Here is a 23595-nt window from a genome sequence, read left to right as displayed (position 1 = left end):
CGCGTCAGCAATGCAGAGAGGGATTGAGCGTGGGCGTTAAACTCGCACAGAATACATAACCCTATTACCGCTTATTTTACTACAGCGTGAGGATATTTTCCATGGCAATGCAGACACAGTTATTGCAAGTCATGAAATTTTCCATCAGATCCAAGGCAACGTACAAGGATTCGCAGGCAGGATTTCATGCACGTTTTTTTCTCTTTTTGCAACCAGAAGGAAGCACCGCAAGGGTCAAAGGTAGACAGGGAGGTAACGGACCTTGTGCGTGTGTCTGAACAAAACTGAAAGTGAAAGCGCATATCGGCGCCTGTCCTTCCACGTCTAAACCTGTGCTTCCCAAAAATGTATGTGCAGGAAAAACAGGCTGCTGATGTGTGGTAACAACTTTCAATTTTGTTTGGACATGTGCACAAGAAACCGAGCTGCTGTGAAACCTTTGTGTGCATTTGTCTGGCACGCTCCCCCCTCCCCTCCAACCCCGATCAACTGCAAGTTTTCAGTGTTTAACATTTTCTTGTCATTGGCTTTTTGCGTGGCATGTATCATGCTCACTGTAGAAGCCAGATGCTCAGATCTCTATGGATACCATGAGCCTTCTTGCATTAGCCCCCGAATGCTTCTAGGTCCATTGTAGTTGGGTAAAAATGTATCCTGTTCTTCTGCACTTCCCACATTATTAGTCTACAGTTTACCAATATATATTGGTGTTTTTAATATTGGGATGGTCCAGTGTCGCTGAATGGGATAACTTTGCACATACCATGACAGTAATGAATCTCACTCCTAAACCCAGGTATGCTGAATAACCTATTTGTCTCAAATTTAGTGCTAATCTTAAGAGCGGAATAGCATGGGATACTTTGTTTAATACGTTGTCTTGTATTTTGTTTATATATTGATGAATCCCATCCATTAGTTGAGAAGTAGATTACAGAGTGAGGGATGAGTGCCTTAGTGGTAGAACCATGAGCTGCAAAGAAGGGAAGCCAAGATTCAAATACTTTCTACCACTGACTTACCTTGCAATCCTGTCTAAGTACTGTTGCTTCGGGTATCTACTGAGACTGTCTACCTTTTGGGAGAGGGACTTACCCTACCTGCAAAGAAAAAAAAAGCTGTAAAATAGGCTTGAACTAAAATGAATTAGAAGGCTAGTCTAGACATAACTCATCACAGTCAACATTTTCTGTGACGCTCCTGAATGTGCTGCTGTTCTCCCAGAGGTTTCATCCTCCTTCCCAGATGATCCCTTCTCCTCCTACTTGTGACATCACTGTGGTGTCTTGTACTAAAGCTTAGCTTGAGTGTTATCTGCAGCAGGGCCCATTTTATTCCTCTGGGCCCTGCTGCAAGATAAGTCGAGCAAGCTTTAGTAAAAGACCCCCTGTGCATTTTAGTTCCATGTCCAGTCAGAAAATATAGAACATAGTAGAAGGTGCTCCGTGGAAGCCAAGGTATAAATCAGACCTAGATAAAACCTATTTACCTGCAAAAGTGATAACATTGTATCTAACCAACTAGGTTGTATTCACCAATGCCCTGCTTATTATAATGTACCAACCTCTGTCCCACTGATGATGTAAACGCACTGAACCCTAAACAGGGATATTAGAGGTATATAAGACCTGAATTGAATTGAATGGTGATGGCACTGCCCCAGGGAATCGCTGCAAAAATGACCTGACAGTCAATGTTTTATTTAAGGAAACCAAATCTTTGGTAGCTGAGAAGGCAGAAAACTAAGCTATAACAAAAAAAATGCAGGAACACATTCAGCAGACGTGCGGATGCAGGGATGGCAACATGTTCTAGGTACATCTGGGAAATACTTTCCTTGATTGATTTCTCATGCAGAAGCCCACGTGACTATGTTTATTGTTTGAGATCTTGCTATACCGCCTTTCTGGGGTACATCCAAAGTGATTGATTTATATACTACTTACAAGTATTTTTTTCTGTCCCTAGTGAGCTCACAAGTTTTTTTTTGGTTTTGTTTTGTACCTTCTTATCACAGGGATCAGCATAGGTCTTTACGGCATTGTAGATGTATACTTTTTTATTATTTTGAGGGGAGTAAAGTAAGAAATTCATATTGCCAGGGAAGGGAGACAATTCAGCCTTAACACCCACAGTATCCATGCTCCCCCCCTAGATAGGCTTATGCACAGGATAATGGAATAGCAAAAAAGCAGAAAAACTGGTTTGGACATAGCCCTCAGGTCTCTTCCTCCAAAGATTTACAACTTAGGTGCAATGTGTTGTTAGCAAACAATATCTGGGAATGAGGTTGAAGGTCTGTGGAAGGTCTAAGGTTAGCAGCCCCATTCAACTCTGTTTACATCGGTCTCTTTAGTCCAAACTGTGAAGATATTGGGGGCCCTTGTGGGCTCTTGCTCTCATTCCTCCCACAAATCTCCACCTTGGTTCAGCGTTCATTTTTTAAGCATCATCTGATCCGTCCCATTAAACTCTACTTCATCTATCAGCTATGAACATCCTCATCCATTCTCTAGTAATTGGTGAGCTTGATTACTGTAGCGCTCTGTATAAAGGCCTTTGTTTTAAGGATTTACATGACTCACAAGTAGTCCAAAATACAGCTATCGAACTAATCACAGGCCACTGTAAATTTGACCACGTTACCCCACTTGTGAAAGCCGCACGCTGGCTCCCAATAGCCCATTGTATAACTTACAAGTTGCTGTTCTTGTCTATAAGATTCGTATGGCTGGCTGGTTTTTGTCTCACTTCCTCAGTCCCTACTGTCCTTCATGTACACTCTGGGCTTCTCAGCAGCATCAACTCATCGTTCCAGCTTTTCGTGAAATTAGGCACATCACTACATGGCAATCCATATTCTCTGTACAAGCCCTCCCGCTCGTTGGGATGGACTACTGATCTCCTTACGATTGTCCGTCTTCCCTGCAGTCTTTTAAGACTGCCCTGAAGACTTCCTATTTGTAGATGCCTATAATCAATCTATACCTTCCATGCGGCCCGTGAGTGGTGGTGCTCTGGAGGACGCAATACCCCCCCCCCCCCCCTTGTGCTTTCCTGTTTATATTGTATTTCATCCCCTCCTTCCCCTTGCTCTGCTGTCATTTCTCATTGGCAAAAGACTAAGATGAAACTGAATTTTAAATGCTGAAGAAGGAAGGTTGAGCTTTTTGTTAAAATGAACTTGCCACGAGCCACATTATTCCAGAGAAGACACAGCTCTGTGTTCAGAATCTTCCACACTGACTAGGAGACTACAGGACTCATTTTCAAAGCCACATAGGTGTCTATATGTGCCCATGCGCACCAAATTGGAGTTCCCGTCAAGTGGCATTTGACACACGTAGACCATTACTGCCCAGTTACCGCGTGAGACCTTACCGCTAAGGTCAATGGTGGTAAGGTCTCAGACCCAAAATGGATGCGTCAATTTTCATTTTGCCACACGTCCGTTGCGGCAAAAAAAAAGTCATGTTTTTTGTAGGTTGCTAAAAATATAATTCTGCTCGCGCCCAAAACACGCATGTACACTACCGCAGGCCATTTTTTCAGCGTACCTTAGTAAAATAAAGGACCCCTTAGACTTTAAAAAGTTTCCATAGGTTCCTATATAACTTTGTAAATCTAAGTTCTTTGAAAATATGCCATCAGTTTAGAGGGTCGTGAAAGTAGCCAATAGGTGGTTTTCTCTACCAAATCAGCGTTAGATTTCAAAAGTAGACATTGCTGCAGTTTTAGCAACCCGTTTATGTTCTTGTTACCCAGAAATTTTCGTGGGAAGAAAGAGCCAAAATGTAGTGTTGCAAGGGTCTCCCTGGTTATTTAAGGATGGCCTTGTAATTCTAGCACACAAAACTACATATGACAGGGGAAGAGTAAACTATTTCCACACTCTGTGGACGTACAGATGCAACCACAGCGTTCAGTTAATTAACTTGTGTGTGAAAAACTAAAAGTGAAGCAAAACCTGAAATACCCTTCACATGAAATCTTCAAAATGCATGTTTGTATCTTCTGAATCGTACAGCTGAATTTTATGAAAGTTTTTTTACGGTATAGTCAGTAACAATTTGGTTTAAATTACAGTCGTGAAGCCTGTTCCCAATGGAAAACTATACTGAGATGTCCATTTTAAAATTACAGGAGCTTTTGTGGCAATGTACGAAGCATGAAACGGCAAACAGTAAAGAAAGTTAAGTTGCTAGAATACTTACTGTACTAGGATAAAAAGTCTGTACGGTAGTCGAGAGATTCATAAACGTATCGAAGGCATTTCATCTCCCTGATATGATTTTATTCTGGACACCTGTAATTGGGGATATAGATTGGAACTGAAAAATGTAATTGATTTCCTGTTATTTTAAAACACATGAGAACAACCCAAAAGTAAAGGTAAGAACCCCTACATGTAGTCCAAGTAAAAATCCACCCCTACTTCTTGGATTTTTATATTAAATCAAATCACATGCCATAATGAGGCCAGGATAAGGACCTTTCTTACCAAATGCAGGGGCCATTTTACAAAGGCACACTGAAAAATGGCCTGTGGTAGTTTAGACGCGTGTTTTGGGCGCGAGCAGAATCATTTTTCAGCGCACCTGTAAAAAAAATGCATTTTTAAAATTTTTGCCAGAAACGGACGTGCGGCAACATGAAAATTGCTGCACATCCATTTTGGGTCTGGGACCTTACCGCCAGCCATTGACCTAGCGGTAAAGTCTCACGCGATAATGACCTACGCACGTCAAACACCACTTGGCATGCGTCCAATGCGCATGTCCAAAAATAGAAATTATTTTTCGGACTCATGCCAAAAATGAAATTCCCGCAAGAGCCAATTGGTAACTGCATTTTGGTGTGTGTTGGGTGCGCATAGATGCTTACGTGGCTTAGTAAAAGGGCCCCGTAGAGATTTAACTGTCTCCGTAGGCAAGATTTGCTTATGTTAACCTTAGGATACCCTCCATCACTACCCAAACAGTCAAATCAAGTCAAGCGTCCTTGTGCACTATAAAATGTGTTACACCATTTAAACATAAAAAAAAAAAATCCAAAGTATAATCCAGTAGAACCAGAAAAGACCAGTTAACCTCTGCTTCCTAGCATTGGAAATAAATGAGGTCTGAGGAGATCCTTATCCAGAAAGCTTTTTAAGTTAGTGAGCTGTTCTTCTCAGTAGGCTTTATTTTTTTCCTCTCCCATTTCCACACCGAACTCCTTGTTTGAAATCCCCGATAGAACCAGAATTTGCAATTGTTTTTAGTATGTTTCAAAAATCATCTCAAAAGTGCTTAGAAGCTGGTTACAATCATCCATCTGGAGACCCTGCTAACTCCAGCTTGAATGTATCAGTGGGAGTGAGATTTGGGAAGGGGCGGAGAAGACGAATATGAAGTCCACCACATTAAATAGCTGGTGCCTGATTGGGTTCATGTGATTTTTTTTTATACATATATAAGGTACTTAGAACGTACATAAGAATTGTCCACTGGGTCAGACCAAAGGTCCATCTAAGCCCAGTATCCTGCTTCCAACAATGGCACGATTCCAATTCCATGCTACTTAACCCCACGGACAAGGAGTACCCTTCCCTGAGTCTACCACTTTTCCTCCAGGAATTTGTCTAAACCTTTTTAAACACAGCTGCACTAATGTCTTTTAGCACATTCCTCTGGCAGTGAGATCGGAGGTTAATGTGTGTTGAATGAAAAAATATTTTCTCTTTATCTTTTATAAATGCATTTAATGTGTAACTTTGAAGTGTGGCTAGGTCTTTATACTTTTTTGAAAGAATAACCAATTGATTTGCATTTACTAAACAATAGGTTTAGTAGCTCAGTTGGTAGAGCAAGAGAGGACTGAAGAGAAAACTGAGAAATCCTTAGGTTGCTAATTCAAGGGCTAGAAGATCTTTACACCATTTCATTTTCTTGTTTTTATACAAAATCCAATTTCTTCTGTTTTGGGATTTTGTAGGCAAAGCCTTGAAAACCCTATGTTTCATTGGACAGACGGTGCTTAAGTCGCAATTAAATACTGTGGCTGAGTTCTTTAGCTTTCCGTGGCTTTGCGTGCTATGGCTGTAACTGATGGCAGTGCTTCAGAATGGTTTCAACATTTACATATTTGGAGGCCTTACGTTTTGAAGAAAAGACCTCTTTTGAGGAAATTGAAACCACATGACACACTGAATTACTTTTAAGTGATTTACGTTGCTTAGAGGTGAAAGCAGCGGAGACTTTGGAAGGAAAGGGATCCCACACTGTATCAATGCGTGAAATCGTGGCACAAGTGTACATTTACACGTGAAGAAAAGTCAACTTAATGTGAGATTCTTGTTTCCTATTTTTATTTCAGAGGTTGGTGCTTGCTGCCTGCTTTTTTAAGGGATTCTATAGATGGTGTCCAAACTTGGGCACACCTTACGAGCTGTAACCATCATAAGTAGATGCTGACATTCAGTTATTCATGTTAATTAGCACCAGTTAGGATTGCTGGACTTCCTAAATTCCATAGCGTACAACCCAGAAGGAGGTGTGGCCATGGGAGGGCCATGGAGTGTTCCAAAAGGTTGCTCACAGTGTTGTACAATATGGGTCTCTGCACCCAACCTGGACGGCAGGATTTACACCAGATTTTCAGGAGCCGTAGGCTGGTGCGAGAAATGGCGTTAAGAGCTGTTCTGTAACGGGCAGACATCCTTTATACAATAGTGCTTAGCACCAGTCTTTTCCGGCGTCCATTTTTGAGTACAATTTACAGAATTCCTCCCTTTGTGCAATGCAGCCGCTGGAGGTGTTGTGAAGGGGAGGATAAGGGTTTTGAAACAGATGAAGTGGAGGGGGGAGAAGGAAGGAGGCTCAAGAGCCGAGGGAACAGAGCAGAACCTTACCTTTAATCATTCTCAGGGAGAGAGAGAGAGAAGGGAAAAGGTAGTGCCCCCTAGAAAATGGAGGTGGGAGAAGGACTACATTTCCCAGCATCCCCGGGGAAAACCCTGGTATAGGGATTATTGGCCCCCAGCATTCCCCTGGAGGAGGCTCTGACAAGGCAAGGGAGGGGCACCTGGAACATAATCCAGTAAGAAAGGAACAGCCGTCCAGAGTGGAGGAGAATGAGCCCATGACTGGCAAGCTGCTGGAGAAAAAGAGCAGGAGGCAGGCTCTGAGGAACCCATGGACCTTTCTGCTGGGCTCATGCCTTGAAAGCCAAACTGAAAAACCAGGTGAACTCTTGGTGTCACAGCTGGGCTGAAAGGGGAAGGTCATGCGGGAAGAGGGTCAGTGAAGTAATAGAGTGACCCAGAAGGGTGGGATCTTTTCCTCTTTCCCACAAGAGTTCAGGCTGTGTTCCTTGAAGAGACTGTGTGTCTGAGCTGAGTGCTAAGGCACTAAGCACTGTGGATTTTGAACTGTTGGGAAAACAAACCTCTTTTGTGTGGGGGAGGGGAAAGTAAGCTATAGTGTTTTTTTCCCCTTTTTTTGGGCTGTGGCCCACAGAACTGTGTGTTTGAACTGTTTGCAGAAACCCAGTGGGGTGGACAAGATACAGGGATTCTTTTTGGGGTGTTGAAGTTGGACTACAGAGGAACCTATCTGTGGGGACTGTTAATTTGGCTCCAACTGATTTGTGCAGCAGCTGGAAGGGACCGTGTTTGTGTTTCTGCTGTACCTGGGCCCTGAGAGGAAAACAGGAGCAACTGTTTTGAAGGGCTGCAGGATTCCTTTTGAAAGGTACTGGATGTGGAATCCTGACAATAAAGGAGCTTGGTGACTTTACCTTTTTGGAGTTTATTTTCTTTGAGCCCTGCCTGTGGACTGCAGTGGGCCGGGAGGCGAGTGGCCAGGGTGGAGGCAAGATCCCGAAGACCCTCGGGCGGAGGGAAGGATCTTTCACAGTGTGTGTTAGAATTTTGGCCTGAAAAACATCCAAACGATTGCCGAAGACTGAAACATCGCTCTGCATTGATACTCCTTTAGTTATAATATGTTCCTCTTGCTCTACTTACCGAGGCATTGCATAAATAATGCAAGCAGAATTGACTTATTTTGTGACTAGTTGCCTTGGGTTAGTAATCAGAATAGACCCTGCTGCCCTTTTAGTAATTGAGAGAGTGGAGTGGCCTAGTGGTTAGGGTGGTGGACTTTGGTCTTGGGGAACTGAGTCAATTCCACTTCAGGCACAGGCAGCTCCTTGTGGACTCTGGGCAAGTCACTTAACCCTCCATTGCCCCATGTAAGCCGCATTGAGCCTGCCACGAGTGGGAAAGCGCGGGGGTACAAATGTAACAAAAATAAAAGTGATGAAGAAATGGTGTATCTCTCTTATTGTTCTAGTGTGGTACAGTGGTTTGCAACCCAGTCCTTGGGATACACCAAGCCAATCAGATTTTCAGAATCTCTGCAATGAATATGCATGAGGTAGGTTTGCATACAGTTGAGGCAATGCATGGAAACGTATCTCTTGCTTGTTCATTGTGGATATCTTGAAAATCTGATTGGCTTGGTGTCTGAGGACTGGATTGAGAACCCTAGGTGTGTTCCTGTGTGTTTAAGTGTTATGAATGGGCTGCACAGTGTAAACCGCCTGCATGACAAAGGTATTCTAGGCTGTTTGGACTAGATCAAAGTGGAGAGGTGGGGGTAGGACTGGAACCCAAGTCTCTAGATTTCACAATACGTCATCTTATCAAGTAGGCTAGGTACAGGGGCCTGTTTTGGGGAGAATCCTTGCATGATAGGTGTATGGTAGAGACACTTTTGTTGCCTGCACTTGCATCCCTCAACTTTCAGTTTTGTAGAACACAGCAGATTGGAAAATGTATTTGTCTGCAGGGCAACCGCTGCATCCGTGATGGTTTATGTCTATGCAGAAGAGCAAAAATATTTCATATTACACTGTTTTCTTTTTGCAGAGGGCAGCAGTTTAATGCGCATTAGTTCTTTTAAACCAGAGTTTATTTCAGGACATAGGACCTTGTGGTTCGGATTATGGCATCATCTGTTACTGGTTTTGTTCCTGGGGGAACTTTTGGATCCTGCGATGTTTCAGATTCTTTCCAGTCGTTCCTCAAGAGTGAGGAAGTTTTGTGTGAAATTTGAATTGTTAAAGTACCCTCGGGTAACTCTGGCAGTCAGACTCCCTGTCCCTACTCTCGAAGACACTCCCTTCAGAATACTCTGTTGAATATCATGGAAACATTTTAAATTTTTTGTCTTGATTGGAATTTGAAATATTTTCACAAGTAACACAGGATCAGAGTTTTATTATAATACATGTATCATCCTGGTGTATACCTAAGCCATTCTAACAGAGCATATCTCATTCTTGATCTAAGTTATTGCCAGGGCTTAATTTCTGGGGGATTGGTCTGCAACTACAGTCCTGCTGCATCTGTTCAGACTTTAGAGCAGCAGGGCTGCTTTGCTGCAGCTCCTCCCATCCAGGCAGCCTGCAGGGAAGTGTGCGTGGAGGGGGGGGGGGGGGGTGAGTCCTGGAAGAGTGCATAACAGTTGTACCCTCTAATCCAATCCCCTTTCTCTGTTGCTCTTGGCCCGCCAACCCCCTTGCTGGGCTCTGCCTTTCCACTTCTCTTTTTTTTTCCTACAAATTAAGCCCATCTTCCTCCCCTACCCTGCATCCCCTTCCAGCAGGTGGCCTCCTGCGGTCTGTCTACAATGACATCTTCCGTAGTTATCTGTGGCTGAGAGTATGACCTATTGCCCTAACATCTTGGTGCGAACTCACCATCATGAGGAATCTCACTGTTCTGTGGAGTCATGATAGTTTCATACCTCAACCACCACGTATGTAACATCCCCTGCTCCCAACCCTGGTGCCAGGATACGGAAAAATACTAGAACCATCAAGGGAAGAGTGATCTGCCAGACTCCTCCCCCTCCCCCCAAAAATACAGCCTAGCCAGTCCTCCAAAAACTCATAGTAACATAGTAAATGACGGCAGATAAAGACCTGTACGGTCCATCCAGTTTGCCCACAAGATCAACAAACTCATTTTACATGGTTTGTGTTACTTTATACCCGAGTCTGATTTGTCCCTGCCTTTTTCAGGGCACAGACCATAGAAGTCTGCCCAGCATTCTATTTGTACTAAGTTCTGAAGCTAACGTCGAAGCCCCTTAAAATTTACACTCCAACCCATCTCTATCCAGTCACGATCAGGGCGTAGACCGTAGAAGTCTGCCCAGCTCCCGTTTTGCTTCCCAGTTACTGGCGTCGCCACCCAATCTCCGCTAAGATTCCATGGAACCGTTCCTTCTAATTAAGCCTGAATGTTTTCCTGTCACAAATTGCAGCATTCGACATGCCAGGAGCAACAGCGGGGTGCTGGTGCTATGTTAAGTGCATTCTTACATTTCCTTAACTTTAATCCTGCAATTAGCGGTGCATAAGTGTTTGTGTGTGTGTATCCACATAATCTCAACACCAACTGTGCAGTAGAAAGGTTACATTCTCATTTAGGAACTGGGCATTTAAATAGCTGGTGTCAAAAATGTAATTCCGTAGTACCACATCATTCTCGTTACAGAGGGCTTAAAAGCCAAGCATGCATTTTTAAGTCCTTCTGCACTATGTGCATATTTTCTGATTTACTGTATGTCGATTGCTCAACCACATACGTGCGTTCTCGTAGGAAAACGGGAAAGACGGTGATGATGCATTTTGGATGCAGTAAGTTACATCTGGCCTGATCTACTGAGCCTGAATACCAGGAGAGCTGTTCCCAGGATATCTAGCTTCTCTGGCCCTCTGACATTCCTTGCCTTCTCCAGGTTTTCTTTCTACTTGGTATCTGGATAAATCATGCCCAAATTAGCTCTTGATCCTTGAAATTCTATTGCTAATCGGTTTCCTGGTTGTTGGTGATGTCCCTTTCCTTTTGCAGCACTCCCATTTCGTGATTGGTAATTGTACCCCCGGCTGGGTGGACTCTTAAGGGGTAATGCTATAACGGTGCACCTGTATTTAGGTACCCATTCTATAGAGGAAGGTACGCACCTTCTTTCCTTTATAGAATCGTAGTTTCCCAGGTTTATATGCACATACATGCTTGAGTGTGAACACTTACACCAGCCGTACAGCCTGTGTTCAGAGAGACATATACAGGGGAATTCTCTAAATGGCACTCAAAATTCGATGCTGGAAAAAGTGGTGCTAATTCTATAAAGGGCTAAAGGGAGCGCTTGGGGGGGGAGGGTGTTTGCCCGGGCCAAGCTTTGTCTCTCGGCCGCCCTGCCATATACTGTTGACGGCCAACTGACTATGACACCATAGCAGGTTAAAAAAAAACAAAGCAAACAGCACAGTTTCTTCCTCAAAGTTAGTGCTCTCCAGAAGATAGAGGCGAGCTACCACACCCTTCAGTATCGCTGCACTGCCTCCACTGCATGCAGATGTCTCTCATGAATATTCATTGTGGGCATCCTGAAAACCTGACTGGCTGGGGTGCTCCAGGACCAGGGTTTGGGAACTACTGCTATAAGGGTCGTGTGCTCCTTATAGAATCGATCTTTTCTAGTACCCATTATTGAGCGTCGCTTATAGAATCCAGTCCTATCTTCACTTACGTAACCCTAATGCTACGTAATTGCAACTGCATTCCAGAATCAGATTTAGCAACAGATGTGAGAGCTTTTTCTTCATGACAGAGGCATTGTATATGTTGGGTTACAGATGTAGATGATGGGCATATATCTGAATCATGGTGATAGTAGATTTAATCTGGAGCTTCTAAGCTGTTTTCCCTTAGGAGCAATCTACCATCCAATCATTTCACACTTGTGGACTTGAGATTGTAAAACTGTTTTTAAAAGGTACAGCATAGCATTCAGTTTATGGCTTAAAAGCCATCTGTCTCCTGAAATTCTAGGTTGTGATGAAACTGTTGATAATTCTTTGTTTTACTTTCTGAAGCTTACAAAATGTCCATTGAGTTTCCTCTGTCTGTAAGTTGACTATGGTACAGAATGGTCACAACAGCTTTTCAGCTGTTGTGTCTGGCTGCAGTAATTGTTGATAGTAAATAAAGACCTCCAGACCTGTCTAGTGATCCCATTTTTTTCCTACCCAATACATAGTATTGGTGATCTTCAATGACTTTTTGTTTTTTTATATGTGACCCACATGCAATTATGAGTTTTCTTTTCTTTTTTTTTTGGGGGGGGGGGGGGGGGAATTACTACTTCCTTCTTCAGGGCCGGTCTTAGGGCGAGGCGACCGCACAGGGCCCCGCGCCTGAAGTCGCCCCGCCCCGACCGCTAAGCTCCAGTCCCCCTCCCTCGGAATTGTAAAAGTTACCTCGTTGAAGTCGGGTTACAGCGGCCGCAGGTAGCAGCAGCAGTGAAAAGCGTGCGAGCTGCTGGGCGGCGCTTCGGGAGCCTTCCTTTCCCTCGTTCAGCTCTGGTCCCACGCTTTTCACTGCTGCTGCTACCTGCGGCCGCTGTAACCCGACGTCGACGAGGTAACTTTTACAATTCCGAGGCAGGGGGGCCTTGGAGCTGGGTGGGAGGCCTTGGGGCTGGTGGGAGGGAGAGAGAGAGAGAGAGAGGCAGGCAGGCCTGGGAGCTGAGGTGGGAGGCCTTGGAGCTGGGAGGGGGGCCTTGGAGCTGGTGGGAGGGAGGGAGAGAGAGAAAGACTGGCCTTGGAGCTGGGTGGGAGGCAGGCCTTGGAGCTGGGTGGGAGCTGGGAGGGGGGCCTTGGAGCTGGTGGGTGGGAGGGAGAGAGAGAGAGACCGGCCTTGGAGCTGGGAGGGAGGGAGCTGGGGAGCCCTGGGGATGGCCCGGGAGCTCGGAGGGAGGGGTGGCCGGCTCGGGAGCTAGGGTGGGGACGGGGCTAGGATGGGGCCCCATCAAATTGGTCTGCATAGGGCTCCGCACTTGCTAAGACCAGCCCTGGCCTTCTTTACCTTCCAGACCACTTGAGCCCTACAAAGGTGGTTGTGTTTCAGATTCTTCCATGGGCTCAGTGTAGGCTTTTGAAAGCCTTTCTTGCATTTTTCAGTTTTTCTGTGAATTAATCTGCCTATGAAATGCTTTTATTGGCATACATAGGGATAAATGTCCCTAGGATTGTCAGGAATTTCAGCTTCAGCTATTAGTGTTTTTTTTAGGTTTTACTGTTTGCATGGCTTTGATTTGTTATGGCTTTTTATTTGTTTTCGTTTTGTTACCATTGATGATATGATTAATTTTAAGCTTATACTTCCTTGGGCTGTTTCTGCTAAGGCAACAAAGATATAAACTCCATCCACTCAGTTTTACCCCTATCCTGTGTTATGACTCCTTGTTGACTCTGCTTTACTGCACCAATATGAACTCTGTTGACTGCAGCATTTCAAGCCACTGTAGCTTTGCTCCAAAACTATGCTTGACAAATCACTCGCTACTGGCAGGGATTTTATGAACCTTTAAGCACAGTCAGGACCAAAACCTATTCTCTTACATCCTTAAAATAAAGCCAAACAATCTGCATGCAAATTCATTGGCAGTCACTGGGATTTCTTAGGTTGTATGTATTGTAATTTTATTTTGTTTATATTGTTTTTAATTTTGTTCCATTTGCTTCCTTATAGCTGCTGAACTGTAACATAGGCCTCCTCCAGCATCTTCTCCCTTCTCACTCCTGCTCTTCTAATAATTTTACTGTACGCTGCTTAGATATTCACTTGGTGAGCAGTATATCAAATAAAGATTGACTCTGTGACCCTTCATTGTTTCTACTCCTTACTGTTTCCTTTTACCAAAATGGCTTTCCTTTCCTCCTAATTGTTTTCAATGTAACAATGTAAACTGCTCTGTTGTGCCTCCTTGAAGGGCAGTATATCGAGTCCGGTAAACCATAACCATAAACCATAATTCCTTTGAGGAATTCCAGCCCAGGGTGAGGAGGAAATACATTGTGGTTTAATGGTGGGGATTTGGTTTTTCCATCCCAGGTTTTCTTGCATGTGGCCACCAGTATTTCTGAGCCTTTATGCTGATATTATGAACAAAAGAAATGGTTTAGTAGCTATGTTCTCAGATTATTATGCACCTCTGAGGTCTATCTTGGTTTTGCGGGTTTTTTGTTGGTTGGTTTTTTTAAATCAACAGAATTTCAATTACTTATTTTGCCTCCAGTGAAAGGAAAAGTGTGTCATTGTTAACTTCTGGGTGAATTATTTCTGAAATCAAAGGTAAACCTCCTGCTTCATGTTTAGAACCTACTCTCTTTGGTTTTGGATGGGGGGGGGGGGGGGGGGTGTTATTTCACCAGGCATCAGGTTCAGAGCTGTGTGCAGCTGCACACTTATTTTCTTTGGCTTTCACTGGCTGCGACATGGCTGTGTTGCCACAAGCTGCTGCTGACCAAAGGAAGCTGGGGCTGTCAGCAGCTCTGAGCCTTTGCAAAGTAATAGCCTCAAAAAAATTGTTAGTGCTGTGTGAGTAGAAGGTGCTAAACCAATAAGACAACACAGCCCGTAGTGCTGGGGTGGGGGGGGGGGGGGGGCTGAAGAGGAAGGGCTGCCTTTTAAAATAGGATCACCCTTCTCCGCCCACCTCACAGCAGCCACTTCCTGTACTGTCTCCACAAGCTGCCCTAGTAGGGATTTCAGAGGACAGCATGAGATACAATGCATGACCTACGCTGCGCAGCTTTTCCTATTTCATGCATCCTTTTACCTTTTTAATACATTTTTTTCCCAGGATGCCACACTCTTGCTTTGTAAACACACAGTTCCTCGTACAACTTCATTCACTGTGTGCCTGTTTGCAGTGGTATGGTTTTCAAATCCATCGTTATATTTCCGTCTGTCCTGACGGGCAATTTGGGTGTCATTTACATGATCTGGCCCTAAGTTAGGTGCCAAAATGATGGATGCTAAGCTAGTATTCTGTAAAGAGCGCTCAGTGCAGAATGACATCTATGTAATTCTAGGTTAGCACCTAACTTGGGGCGTAAGCATTTGTTCCTGCCGAAAGTTGGGGTACATTCTCACGCCCAACTGATGACAGGCACAGAAATGCAGGTATTCTGTAACATCGTGCCTAATTTCTGGGAAATCCCCTGACCCTCCCGTGACCACGCCTGTTTTGGAGTTGCATACTATGAACTTTAGGTGCTCATGTTATAGAATAGGGCGTAATTCCTAATTACTGCCAATTAGCTGCTTTCTAACACCAGTTGATTGGTAGCACCTAATTAGCTAAATAGTTTGCTTGCAGATCTGCAGCCTACGCCCAGATTTGCGCTTCTAACAGAATCCAGCAGTTAGTTTTGTTCAATATTACCAAGTGGGTATAGGTTTTAGTTTGTTTACTAGTCTTCCACAGTAACAGTGCAATGGAGAGTTCTTGTTGCAACACATCACCCTTCCTCTCATCTCTTTCTACTTTCTTTAGATGCCATTCTCTCTCCTTTTTCTTTCTTTAAGCAAGATAAGTGTGCCTTGGATTGCTTTTATTTTTTTCATGCTCCTGGTTTGAACTGAAGAAGACTTTATGCCATAAACGTACTGTGTGAAATGATATAGGTATATAGAGATCCACGCTGAAATGCAAGTGTATTCTGTAACAAGGCATGTAACTTAATTGGCTTAACAAGATAATCAGTGTTAATAACTGCTCTTAACAAGCACTAATTGGCAATAATTAGAATGTATACACACAACTCACTAAGCACATTCTGTAACATAGTGCACCTAATTTCTAACATGTGTAGGCAAAAAGGGGTGTGGAAATGGGAGTTTCATGGGCATTCCAATATTTATATTCGTATTTATAGAATATGGCCCAGTGCGCCTAAATCTACCTGCCTGGATTTATGCCACGTTTTCATTGGTGTAAATGAAGGCGCATAGTTTTAGGTGCTGAGATATCAACTAAGGGTATTCTATATACCGCACCTAAATCTTGGCACCGCTTGTAGAATACGTTTAGTTGGAATTGATTTCTGCTCCAGTTTTTAAGGGCCCATTTATAGAATCTCCCCCTATATGTTTAATTCCACAATATGGTTTGATACAAAACTATGAGTCATTTTTCCTTGTACATATAAGGGTCATGGATTTGACCCTTTCTGTGGTACAACCAAAGCATTTTTTATATATTATATGTAGGTATTTTGTCTCTCCCTAGTGGGCTCACAATCTGTTTTTGTACCTAGAGCAAAGGAGGGTTAAATGACTTGCCCAGGGTCGCAAGTACCTGGTTCTCGATCCACTGCATAAACCATCAGGCTACTCCTCCATACGCGGACACTTCTGGTTTTGTTTTGTTTTTTCATTACCCGTTCGTTAGAGGTTTTTAAAAATTTTAGTCCAAAAGCATTGGGCAGACTTCCTTGTTCTTGTCCCATTTGTTTAGATTTAGTCTGTAGTTGAGCAATATACAGAGGATGCCAACAGCCCTGGTTGTCCGATGCGGCGTAAATTGTTCATGAGGACTGCTCTTATGGATTTGGTGAGTGTGGGGCTTCCAGTGAGAATGGAAGGGTCAGGTTTGCTCCAAAAATTCAAAATCTGATCCAGTTGTAGTGTAGAAATAACACTTCAAAATGATCATGGGTGAATCTCTTCATAAAGGCAGTTAATAAATCCCAATAAATAAAATTACAGGTGCCAAATGGAACACAAATTACCTCTTCCTGGATAGAGTGAAGGGAATTTGCTCAATGTTGGGGTCCTGGGAGTAGCACAATGTTGTTTGAGTCTTTGGTTAATGAGATAAACATTGCTGAGGAGTAAAATATCAATTTAAGAGGCATTTCCAGAAGTCAGAGTGACTACAGGCTCTCGAGAAAAAGCTTCATGACTAAGGCAGATAGGAGAACCCTTTAGTTTTCATGTCTGTCCATCTACAGGTACTTTGGATAATAATCTTACCAGGCTTATTTATCTATTTTTTTTCTGCAGCATAGCAGTAAAATCCAAACATGATTTGAAACCTGGAATAACATTTCTTCCATACCATCATGCTGATCAATCCATAGACTGGTGGGTTGTGTCCATCTACCAGCAGGTGGAGATAGAGAGCAATCCTTTTGCCTCCCTATATGTGGTCATGTGCTGCCGGAAACTCCCCAGTATGTTCTCTATTTCAGCAGGTGGTGGTCACACACAGCAGCAGCTCTGGCTAGGTCTCCAAGCCTAATTCTTAGGTTTTGTTAAGTGCCTGGGGTTGAGGGCTCTTCTTGAGCAAGTGCAAACCTGGTGGCGCCAGATCCCTCCTTTTCTCCCCCCTCCCGCTGGCTCCGTTAAAAAAAAAAAAAAATTTTGGACGTCCTTAAGGGCGTTTATTTTGACGTTTATTTAAACATTTATTGCAGCTACTCACTGGGACACCAGGTCGTTACAGCTCGGAGCGAGAAGCAGGTAATTTTTACCTTTTTATAGCGGGCAGGGGGTTCCCCGATTGATCTCCACGTGGCCTATGGCGTCGGAGGGCGAGGGTGCGAAGAATCGCTCCCCGGACCGCGTGTGCGCTTCTAGCGGGGATGCGGGGGTTTTAAAGTCTGACTCGCCCTTGTTGGGTGTCAGTTTGGAGGCCGGTCAGTGTCCCGGGTCTTCCTGCGGCGCGGCGGTTTTTCCCGCCATAAACGCCCATCCCCCGCTGCTCGCCTCCGCCATCTTGGCCGGCCACTCTGCTCGGACGGCTTCTTCTTGGGCCGCCCTTGAGCTGGGAGACGTTCATGCCATGGCCGCCCTTGATTTGGGCGACGGCAAAAAAGCGGCTAAAGTTAAGCGCCGTTCTTCCCGCGCGGCTCCTTTACGGAGTGTCGCGCCGGACGCCATCTTGGATGCGCAGCATGGTTCTCCCCCGCTCTTGCGAGCGCCGGTTGAGGGTGCGTCTAGGGCTGTGGCCCAGGCTGCTGAATTGCACAGTCTGGGGGGTTTCTCCCCCGAGTTTATTTTGCTGCTGCATCAGGCCTTCCTTATGCAAAACGCTGCCCCTTCTCCCTTGTCCGATAAAGGGGTTGAGGCCCCCGGAAGTAAACGCCCTCGGGTGGATTCCCAGGCCTTAGAGGACGCTGTTTCCTCTGATGTAGATGAGGGCAGCGTATCTGAGTTCTCCCAACGGTCCTTTGGGGATTCCTTGGAGGAGACGGATTCCCACTTGGATGGAGCGGATGACCCCTCTGCAGCGCGGATCTTTCGCTCAGAGGATTTGCCCAACCTGTTACTGCAGGCCATGAGCATTTTGAAGATTTCCTCACCAGAGGACGTCTCTCCCTCAGCCCCTGTTGGCTCTGCCATTATGCTGGGGACGAAGCGCCCGCCTAGAACCTTCCACGTGCATGATGCCATGCACACCTTAATTTCGGCTCAATGGGATGTCCTGGAAGCGAGCCTCAAAGTGGCTAGGGCTATGTCCCGCCTCTATCCTTTGCCTGAAAGTGAGCGTGAGGCCTTTATTTGGCCTACCGTGGATTCTTTAATCACTGCGGTGACTAAGAAAACGGCGTTGCCGGTGGAAGGTGGCACGGCACTAAAGGACGCCCAAAACAGAAGATTGGAAGCGGCTTTAAGGTCGTCCTTCGAGGCGGCTGCCTTAAGTTTGCAGGCCTCAGTTTGCGGCTCCTATGTGGCCAGGGCGTGCCTGACGGTGCAGCGGGCTTCCCCCTCGGATCCTTCCTTGAGGGCTGACTGGCCGGCCCTGGAATCAGGCTTGGCTTATTTGGCAGACTTACTGTATGATGTCTTGAGAGCCTCGGCTAAAGGCATGGCTCAGACAGTCTCTGCGCGGCGCTGGCTTTGGCTGAAACATTGGTCTGCGGACCACGCCTCTAAGTCCCGCCTGGCTAAGTTGCCTTTTAAAGGCAAGCTGCTCTTTGGGGTCGAGCTGGACAAAATCGTGACCGATCTCAGCACGTCTAAGGGCAAGAGGTTACCAGAGGTCAGGGCTCGGGCCAGTGCTCGCCCCGGTATCTCCAGAGGACGGTTTCAGGAAGCCCGTCGGTACCGCCCGGGCAAGTCGGGCTCCTCTGCCCCCTCTTCCTTCAAAAGGAACTTCTCCCCCAAGCAGCATTCCTTTCGCAGAGACCGCCGTCCCGGAGGTACGCCCTCCGGTCCTCCCCCAGGGTCTCGTACCCAATGACGGGGTCCTGGTCCATGGCCCAGTGCAGATTGGAGGACGCCTGTCCTCGTTTCTGGGTGAGTGGACCAGAGTAACTTCAGACGCTTGGGTGCTGGAAGTCATCAGAGACGGCTACAAGCTAGAGTTCTGCCGACCCTTAAGAGACGGGTTTGTACTCTCTCCCTGCAAGTCTCCGGTCAAAGCTGTGGCAGTGCAGCAGACCTTGGACAACCTGATACGCCTGGGTGCGGTCGTTCCAGTGCCAGAAAATCAGATTGGCAAGGGACGTTACTCCATTTACTTTGTGGTACCAAAGAAAGGAGGTTCTGTCCGGCCTATCCTCGACCTCAAAGGGGTCAATCGGGCCTTGAAAGTGCGGCACTTTCGCATGGAGACTCTCCGCTTTGTTATAGCGGCAGTGAAGGCAGGAGAGTTCTTGGCTTCCTTGGACATCAAGGAAGCGTACCTGCATATTCCCATCTGGCCTCCTCATCAACGCTTTCTGCGTTTTGCAGTCCTGGGCCGACACTTCCAGTTCAGAGCCCTCCCTTTCGGGTTGGCTACTGCTCCGCGGACCTTCTCCAAAGTAATGGTGGTCATCACGGCCTTCCTGCGAAAGGAAGGAGTACAAGTCCATCCTTATCTGGACGACTGGTTGATCCGAGCCCCCTCTTATGCAGAGTGCGGCAAAGCTGTGGACCGGGTAGTTGCTCTTTTGAGCTCCCTGGGGTGGATCATCAACTGGGAGAAGAGCCAGCTGCGCCCGACTCAGTCCCTGGAGTATCTGGGAGTTCGATTCAACACCCAAGTGGGCAGAGTGTTCCTGCCAGACAATCGGATTGTCAAACTTCAGGCTCAGGTGGACCAGTTCCTAGTAGCCTCTCCTCTTCGGGCTTGGGACTATGTGCAGCTGTTGGGCTCTATGACGGCCACGATGGAAGTAGTGCCCTGGGCCAGGGCTCATATGAGACCACTACAACTCTCTCTGCTGCAGCGCTGGACTCCGATGTCGGAGGATTATGCTGTGCGCCTTCCCTTGGTCCCGGCAGTGCGCAAGGCGCTGAGCTGGTGGATGCAGACAGACGTCTGCAGGAATGCCTCTGGTGACCCCAGAGTGGATTGTCGTCACGATGGACGCCTCTTTGTCGGGCTGGGGAGCCCACTGCTTGGGAAGGACAGCGCAGGGGCTCTGGTCTCCTGCAGAGGCAAAGTGGTCTATCAACCTCCTGGAACTCAGAGCCATTCGGTTGGCGCTTTTGGAGTTCATCCCGGTACTGGCGTTGAAGCCAGTACGGGTCCTGTCGGACAGTGCCACGGCTGTGGCCTATGTCAACCGCCAGGGAGGTACCAAGAGCGCCCCTCTAGCCAAGGAGGCCATGAATCTATGCCAGTGGGCGGAAGCGAACCTGGAACAGCTGTCAGCGGCCCACATTGCCGGAGTCATGAATGTCAAGGCGGACTTTCTCAGTCGCCATACCTTGGAGCCCGGAGAGTGGCAGCTATCTGCTCAGGCGTTCTTGGACATCACGAAGCGCTGGGGCCAGCCGAGCCTAGATCTGATGGTGTCATCGGCCAATTGCCAAGTGCCGCGCTTTTTCAGCAGAGGACGGGACCCTCGATCCCTGGGAGTAGATGCTCTTTTCCAACAGTGGCCGACACAGGAGCTTCTCTATGTGTTCCCGCCCTGGCCCATGTTGGGCAGGGTGCTAGACCGGGTGGCAAAGCATCCGGGCCGGATAATCCTGGTGGGTCCGGACTGGCCCAGACGTCCCTGGTATGCGGACTTGATCAGGCTCTCAGTCGACGATCCTCTGCGGCTGCCAATGGAGCAGGGCCTGTTACATCAGGGTCCCGTGGTGATGGAGGATCCCTCCCCCTTTGGTCTTATGGCCTGGCTATTGAGCGGCAGCGTCTGAGAAAGAAGGGCTTCTCAGACAAGGTCATCGCCACTATGCTGAGAGCGAGGAAGCGCTCTACTTCTACTGCTTACGCCAGGGTTTGGCGTACCTTTGCAGCGTGGTGTGAAGCAGGCTCACTTTCTCCCTTCACTGCTCCAATTTCTTCAGTGTTGGCGTTCCTGCAAGAAGGTCTGGAGAAAGGCCTGTCGCTCAGTTCCCTTAAAGTCCAGGTAGCGGCTCTGGCTTGCTTCAGGGGCCGCCTGAAGGGTGCTTCCCTGGCTTCGCAGCTAGATGTGGTGCGCTTTCTAAAGGGAGTTAAATCACCTGCGCCCTCCTCTGCACTCAGTGGTGCCTGCGTGGAATCTCAACCTGGTGCTAAGAGCCTTGCAGAAGCCGCCTTTTGAACCCTTGTCTAGGGCATCTCTGAAAGACCTGACGTTGAAAGCAGTCTTTTTGGTGGCTATCACTTCAGCCAGAAGAGTTTCCGAGCTCCAGGCACTCTCATGTCGAGAGCCTTTTCTGCAGTTCACTGAGGCAGGAGTGACTATTCGCACAGTGCCTTCCTTCCTGCCCAAGATTGTTTCTCGCTTCCATGTGAATCAGCAGCTCTGTCTCCCTTCCTTTCGTAGGGAGGACTACCCAGAGGAATACTCTGCTCTCAAATATCTGGATGTGAGACGAGTCATCATCAGATACTTGGAAGTGACCAATGATTTCCGGAAGTCGGATCATCTGTTTGTCCTGTTTGTAGGTCCTCGTAAGGGTCTGCAGGCTGCTAAGCCTACAGTGGCAAGATGGGTCAAGGAAGCCATTGCAGCGGCTTATGTGGCCGCGGGGAAGGTGCCGCCTATCCAGCTGAAGGCTCACTCCACTAGAGCTCAGGCGGCCTCGATGGCAGAGGCCGGATCCGTCTACTTGGAAGAGATTTGCAAGGCGGCAACTTGGGCATCGGCCCTTACCTTCTCCAGGCATTACCGCTTGACTGTGGCTGCTCGGGCGGAGGCCCGGTTTGGAGCTTCAGTGTTGCGGTCAGGGATTTCTATGTCCCGCCCTGGGTGAGTACTGCTTCGGTACATCCCACCAGTCTATGGATTGATCAGCATGATGATATGGAAGGTAAAATTATGTATCATACCTGATAATTTTCTTTCCATTAATCATAGCTGATCAATCCATAGCCCCTCCCAGATATCTGTATTGTTTATATTCTGGTTGCATTTCAGGTTCAAGTTTAGTCTTCAGTTCCTGTTCAGGAGGACTTCGTGTTCAAGTTTTTCAATGGATTCTTCAAGAGTTGAGATGAATTTGTGTTACAGTGAGCTGCTGCATTCCTCTCCCCTCCGTTTTACGGGGCTGGATTGAGACTTAAATTCTGCCGGCGCTCCCTCCCGCTTCGTGCGGCAGTAGGGCAGCTTTGTACCCCTCCCGCTTCGGCGGTGTTAGGGTCAGTCAGCTCCTCCCGCGGTTGCGGTTGCAGGATAAGCCAGATCCCCCCGCATCGGCGGGTGTGGTGTCCCTCCCCCGCTCCGCGGGGATGAGCTGGACGGATTCCCCTCCCCCACTTGTGTGGGGATGAGCTGGGTTAATTCCCCTCCCCCGTTTCGGCGGTGGAGAGCTGGGCATTGTGTCCCTTTGTGGGTGTAATTCTCTAAGTGCTGAGTCCTGCGGATGGAGCTTGGATATCGACATACTGAGGAGTTTCCGGCAGCACATGACCACATATAGGGAGGCAAAAGGATTGCTCTCTATCTCCACCTGCTGGTAGATGGACACAACCCACCAGTCTATGGATTGACCAGCTATGATTAATGGAAAGAAAATTATCAGGTATGATACATAATTTTACCTTAGTCCTTTTCTGCATAAAGTTATTTTAGTAATTGTGTGAGCAGTAATGTGGTGGCTATTTAGTTTTTATGGGTCAGAGGAGGAAAGATGTTTCCTGCTTATCGTAGCTGTCAAGGCTTCCTAGTAAAAATGATTGGAAAACCTGTGTCCCCCCTCTTTAATGTTTCTTTGGAAATTTGGTGCAACTAGAGGACAGGAAAAGGGAAGTCGGCTCCCATTAACCAACTACTAGAAAGAAATCTTAGTGAAAATATTAAGAAAGCAAACAAATCATGCTTTCTGTAGGGACTATTAGATTGTAAGCTCTTTGAGCAGGGACTGTCTCTCTTTGTTAAATTGTACAGCGCTGCGTAACCCTAGTAGCGCTCTAGAAATGTTAAGTAGTAGTAGTAGTAGTAGACTACACAGGCTAGAGCAGGAAGCAAATGAATGTCGGTTGGGTCGGTGCTGTGCCCCTCTTTAGCTATTGCTCTCCCCAATATGAATGAGTACAATTGATAAAAGCTGTGTAAGTAACATAGTTAATGATGTCAGATAAAGCCCTGAATGGTCCATCTAGTCTGCCCAACGGTCACACTTATTATCAATTCTTGATTAAATCAACAATGAACGTGATATTATATACTTTATCAAGAGTCTTTCTTGGTGTTTCTGGGACATAGACCATAGAAGTCCCACTTCTATCTATCATTCCTATATTAGTAATTCCTTTATCTGTTCTGTTTGTCCTGATTAGATTGTGAGCTTTGTCGAGCAGGGCTGTCTCTTCATGTTCA

General features: G+C 46.5%; 1 protein-coding gene across 1 annotated transcript in view; it reads left to right on the top strand.

Moving 5' to 3' along the window:
- Positions 1 to 23595, top strand: part of NR3C1 (nuclear receptor subfamily 3 group C member 1) — a 168716-nt gene that overhangs the window by 5230 nt on the left and 139891 nt on the right.

The sequence above is a fragment of the Microcaecilia unicolor genome, chromosome 8, assembly GCF_901765095.1.
Source record: "Microcaecilia unicolor chromosome 8, aMicUni1.1, whole genome shotgun sequence".
Taxonomy (NCBI): domain Eukaryota; kingdom Metazoa; phylum Chordata; class Amphibia; order Gymnophiona; family Siphonopidae; genus Microcaecilia; species Microcaecilia unicolor.
The sequence above is the reverse complement of the archived record's forward strand: the minus strand, read 5'-3'. Positions and strand labels throughout refer to the sequence as shown.